Source organism: Gavialis gangeticus, unplaced genomic scaffold, assembly GCF_001723915.1.
Source record: "Gavialis gangeticus isolate Ggan-Ray unplaced genomic scaffold, GavGan_comp1, whole genome shotgun sequence".
NCBI classification, from domain to species: domain Eukaryota; kingdom Metazoa; phylum Chordata; order Crocodylia; family Gavialidae; genus Gavialis; species Gavialis gangeticus.
Genome location: NW_017729012.1, coordinates 7,857,059 through 7,862,891, shown reverse-complemented (window position 1 = coordinate 7,862,891; position 5,833 = coordinate 7,857,059). Strand labels below are relative to the sequence as shown.

The 5,833-nt window shown below is 43.3% G+C and overlaps 1 protein-coding gene across 1 annotated transcript in view; it reads left to right on the top strand.

Annotated features, from left to right (window-relative positions):
* The window catches only part of VMP1 (vacuole membrane protein 1), a 109,223-nt gene that overhangs the window by 54,389 nt on the left and 49,001 nt on the right, over nucleotides 1–5,833 (top strand). The window lies entirely within an intron of this gene.

The following is a 5,833-nucleotide window of genomic DNA, read 5'->3' as shown; positions in this document are numbered from 1 at the left end:
ACAAACCCCATACCCACCCACACCCCACATACACACACCCACAGCCCTCCCAACCCCCATACCCACCCCATACTTTACAAGAGTAAGACTTCATTTTGTCCCTTAATCAAACCCACATGACATTTTTTTTCTTCCTTCTCTTTTTAACAGCTTTTGTGCAGATCAGCAGTTTGTACGTGCTTCAGTCCATCCGTTATTTACAGTTTTTAAAGGTGCCACTTAGAGAAACATTCTCTTTTTTCCCCCAGAAATGTTTGGCTCTTGGATTTCTCTTCCATAATCTCCCTTATTACTCAGGGTTGTTTGTCTAACAAACTGCTAGGTAGCAGAGGGTCACGGGACTTTGGGGAGTTTTTTAAATGAAAGAATCCAGCTGATACTATCCACTGTGTTTAGCAAAAGGGTTTGCACTGCTTGTTCCTTGACAAACACACGATTGTAGCAAAGAAAACACCCAGTCATGACATGAGAAGTGTTGATGTTTCTTAGCCTCTTTTAGAGAAGTGATTCCATACAATATTTGCCTGTTAACACTGAGTCTAGCCTAATAGTGTTAATCGTAATATTAATGCTGCCTAGTTTGCTACCTCTTCATGATGTGCTCCTCTGGCACTATGAAGTGGTAAAGTAAGTTCTTTCTTTTTAAGGTGTATTGGCAACAAACAAATTGCTGCTTAATTTATTTATATTGACCCCATTCATTGCTATGTCCTTATTTTGCAAGTCAGTCCTCAGTTCATGAAGAAATTTAAACTCCCAGTACGGTACAGAATCTAATTAAATGCATGACTGCTGAATTGCTATAATCCCGCTTCTGTTTACTGTGAATCTCCCAGCAAGTTGTGTGGTTTTATTTAAAAACAACAGAAGGTGCTTCCAACATGCCTGGTAGGATTCTTGGGCATAAAATCTCTGCTAACAGCTATCTTGTCAAGAGAAGCCAAAAAATAGTCCTCAATTCCATTGCCTGTGTACTGGACGAACAACTGAAATGGTGTCTTTCATTAAGAAAAACGGCCATGTTTACCAGTACACTTTGATTTTGTTTTCTCAGCAATTAAGTTTGGATTAAAACACCACTTTGAGGGTGGATGGTCAGAAGAAATTTTGTTAAAGCTGCGCTTGTGGTCTGATTTCTACGAGATACATTTACACGAGGCTATGACAGTCTGATGAAATTGTGGTACTGCCTTAAACTGACAGTTCATTTCTTTCCACTCGCCACCTCCACTTCCTTTCCGCATTTGGCTTTCTCTCATGTTTTTGCTCCATATCTGCGGGAGACGGGCATGACTTTCTTCCTATGACCTTGAGCAAATCCTGGCATCGTGAGCCATTAGCAAAAGCTTTGGCTTTATCAGCATTTGCAGTGTGTAATTGCTTAACAGTAAGGTTTTTACTACCTAAATCAGTGCCTCTCACTAATTTTGAGCCTCCATGCTTAAGAAAGCAGAAGGTGACATGAATCTGATGCCAGTGGAGGACAACAAATATTTTCAAATGCTAGAAGGAATCCTTTCAAGATACAGGCCTGGTTTACTTTGTGAGCTGCTGTCCATGCTGACAAAGCAGACCCAAATAACATGCCATTTTTGCGTATTTGTATTTTTTTTGGAAAATGTGTTGGTGCTGTTTCTGAAAATTCTTGAGGCATTCTCTGTGTAACATCCAGTTTGTACAATCCACAGGGAAGAGAAAGAGACGCTGCTCATTGGGGATTTTTAATAAAAGACTTAGGAAGAGAATTACTTTAGTAGATCATATAGTAAAAGACTGAGACCAGTCATTCCATTCAGGCTCACATGGCATAAGAATGTTATCTCCATTCACTGGGTTTTCTGGCACAACTGGTAGTTGAAGTGGTCGGTCTTCTTGAGTCACACTTTGAGAGAACCCATTAGCTGGCTGATGATGTGCAAGATTTTCGTCTCGTTTTCCATTAATCTACATAAAAAAATCCCTCAGCTTAATGGAACACCGCTTCTGTTTTTGTTGGCCAGTTAAAGCGTAGGCTGCATAAAGATAGCTTCGTACCTCCAATTGCTTCGTGTCGCTTCCTTCTTCTTGGTTGTCCGGCAAGTCTGTAATGCTGCCGTATTTATTTATTCTTTTCAAGCAGGATTACTTTTTCACTGGAGACCGCAGTAATTTTGTGCGACGTGTTCAGTGGTATACTTTTCAGTTTCTTATGATTTATTATTTTCTGTAGAATTTGTTGTTTGATATCCAGTCCCTCCACCACCCTCCCACCCCTTTTTCCTCCACATTGCTGCTTCTCGTATCCGGTGAAATCCCAGTGCTCTGAGCTGTTTTGTCAGGGCTCCCCATTTGAGCGATGAGAAGATGTAGCGCTAGTGGAACGTCTCAAACCAACCTCCCAATTAGGGGAAGTGAATCTACTGCTTAGCGTTGGAGCAGCACATTGGTAATGACACAGTGCAAATATGACTGTATACTTTCCTATATACGTACAGTATTTTAACAGAGTTTTTGCCAGTTCAGTAGCAGCTGATTGTTAAAATATTTTCTGAGTTCCGTCGTCTTGTGTAAGACCACAAAGGACTTAAAAGCTGACAGGTTTCTGGTGAAAAGGAAGCTTGGTGGCAGTGTGCAGCCTGTCTGCAGATAATACTGCAAAATGTGGAGGCTCTTGCTATCTCATTGGTCTTCCCTAAGAAGGAAACCTAACAATATCTTCATTGTACATCTAATCATGAATGACTCAAAGTGTCTGGATTCATATTCTTTGAGGACTAATGGTTTGCACATCAAGTCCTTGGGGTTTGCTTCTGTTCCCTCTTGCATGAGCCAAGTTTCCCAGTAAAAAAAAAAAAAAAAAAAGTATTTTCGAGTTGCCTGTGTTACTATCAGTTCTTGCTGTTTGTTTACCTTCCAAACTGGGTCCTGGCTTCTTTTAAAAACCTGGGCTAGGAAAAGGGTTAATACCATGTAAACCCTGAGATAAAGCAGGACTCGCCGTAAATGATTGAGTGCCATCTGCACACTGAGTGTCAGTTTTTGCCGGGACCTGTTTTTGACTCCACTGAACCTTTGCTGGTTGTGGTTTGTCTGGCCATCACATGACTTCTCTGAAAATTCCCCCTCCCCTCCATTTCCAGTAAACTGTTTGAACAGGAGTGACTCAGACTGAAACCAGCTTCCCTGTAACCACAGGGCTTGTTAAAGAATTTGTCAACGTGGACTCTAGAGGGTTGGTATTCAAGCTGAGCTGCAACTGCTCTGGTTTGTATTGCGTCAGGGCTTCCAGAGAACAACTTCCTGCTCCGCAAGTAGGCTGCTCGCCTGCCATGAGTTACACTGATGAACTTTGAGATAGTGACCGTTAAACACGTGTTGAACCCATCCTTCTAGCATTTCTTAAAGGCTTTGTACCTTGAGCTGCATTGCTTTTTTGCCACATCCTGATTGAGAGTTCCTCTCTTCAGAAGCAGGAGTGCAAAGTCCACCACCACACCCAGCTAGGGTTGCTCTGAGAACTGGAGCACGGGGCGCCCTGACAAGGCACGGTGACTGAGCCTACACCGCAGGATTGAGTTCAAGTCATGCCCAGAAACATGACGTAATCACAGTGGCAAGTGGGAGGTCTGTGCCTGACGGAGGACCGGGGCTATCTCAGGACTGACGTGAGAGCGGCCTTCGGGATCTGATCCGTGGGCACTCTGCGAGGCTCGATTTGCCAGCTTGGTTACTTCTTCGCTTGCAAAAACAAAACAACAAAACCCACCCCAAAAACAAACTAGTATTTAAAATAGAAACCAGGGAGTTTAAGGAAAATGGAAGTGTGTTATGTGCAGGACAGTGGAAATCTTACCTGGTTTTTGAGGGCGGGGGGTGGAAAAGCGTTTGTTTGAGCCCAACTCTCAATGCCCTTGAGTCTCTTTCTTGCTCAGTCTTCCACTCGCCCCTTTCCTCATCAGCTTCCTCTCTTTATTAATTGTGCTGTACAAGAAAGAGATTGTCAGTGTTTGGTCTGGGCTGCCTAATGGGTGGCCACCAGGAGACTTGTCTGCACATTGTGCATTCCTGAAGTTTGATGCATGCGTTTGTTAATACATGTAGGGGAGGGGTTTTTTTGGTTTGGTTTTTTTTTTAACCCTTTTGCCTTGGGCCAGATTTTCAAGTATAAATGGATGCTGATGTTAACATTGAAGCATCACTTTACAAATAAACTTTCCATGCAATGCAGTGCTTGAGAGTGGACTTCTAGCAAGATGGTTTTTTGTTGGGGAAAAGAATATGTTGAATGAACAGCAGATTTGTTGAAGTCTTGGCTGTCTCGTGGTAAAATGGTCCTGGTCAGCTTTGTCAGGGGTTAGAGAATACTTTATGTAAAACTGTTCAAGGGAACTTCCCAAGAAATGGGGGCAGTGAAGGGTTAACACATCCAGATGGTTGACAATAGAAGCTATGAGTAATAAGTATGTAAGCGGCCCCGTTGCTGGATTTCGTTGGATGCTGGGAAAAGAATACAGCCGCCTTGTGCCTGCATTGTTCTATTCATTTGCACACCTGTTTACAGATATGAAAAAAATAACCAGCGGGGAGTATTGAGTTACATTTGTTCAGGCTGCTTTAAAGATGGCTTCTCAGGTTGTATTCATCAGAGGACTAGTGCACTGGAAGTCCTTCGTGTGCTCCTACGTAGTTGTTTGCTCGTTGCAGACTTCCTATCTCATTAATATAAAGATCTACCCACTTGGAGATCTTGCTTACTACGAAATGCCCTCACTCAGCATCAGCACTGAAAGCTGAATTTAATCCCATTATCCATCTCTTCTTCTTTTGCCAGAAAAGGTCATTTTGCCACGAAGAAGAAAACAGTCTGAATTTCCCCTCTCATGAGCTGCTGTTGTGTGTGGTGCTAATGAATGAGCATTAGTTGAACGCTGTCAGATTTGTGGGCACAGTTCACGTTGCTGCCAGTGGGCATCGGATGCGTTTCTGTGGTCAGAACGTGGCCCTTGAACGCTTGCTGTCAGATCCGATGAGCGTCCTTCCCTTTGTTCTCTGCAGAATAATCTGCAACTCCCCTGTCAGTCTCTGAATCTCGAGTCGTGTTTGGGGAAGTTACAATTCGATCAGAAACGTCTAAACACAGTCTTTAGTCCTACGAAATTCACACATTTTACTTTTACCCATGCCGGGCTCCATTGGCCCCCTTACTGCATCATCCCTTAGCCTTTAGGGCTCCACTTGAATTTCAGTCCTCCCTTTAGTTACCGCTGCAGAACAGGCTGCCTGGATTTGAGCTTTTGGCCATGTACATACCAGAGGAGAGGAGCTGCTGGACAGACGTGCTGTATCTCAGCAAAGTACCTCCTAACACACAATCTGGCTTGCAACTTTTATCATGCAAACTATACCTCGGCTGCTTTCCATAGGAGGGGTCTGTCTTGTCAGACAAAAGAACTTGCTTTTCTGTGGCTAGAGGAAAAGGACCAAGTTTGTGTCAGATGAGCTGTCTGAGTACCCGGAGGGAGCCTACACTACCCAATAGAGATTAATTCCTGTGTCATAATCAAGAAAATGGCTACATTTGTTTTTTTTCTTGTTCCAGACACTGTTTGAGTTGTACACGAGTCTGGTATGCAGACCACTTCTCTAAGTCGTCTGGCACCCACTGCTTCTTCCTGTGAAGAGTAAGTTAGAAACATGCTTAGCTTTGCACATCTTCTGCCCATCAAGCTTGTTGGGAAGACCGTGCTTGTAAAAAGAGGGTCGTCAGCTGTCTAATATAAGCTTGCCCGTTAATTATTGGAATGGCTTTGTTCCTTGTAACTGAACCTTAGGCTCCTGGTGGAAGAACGCAATA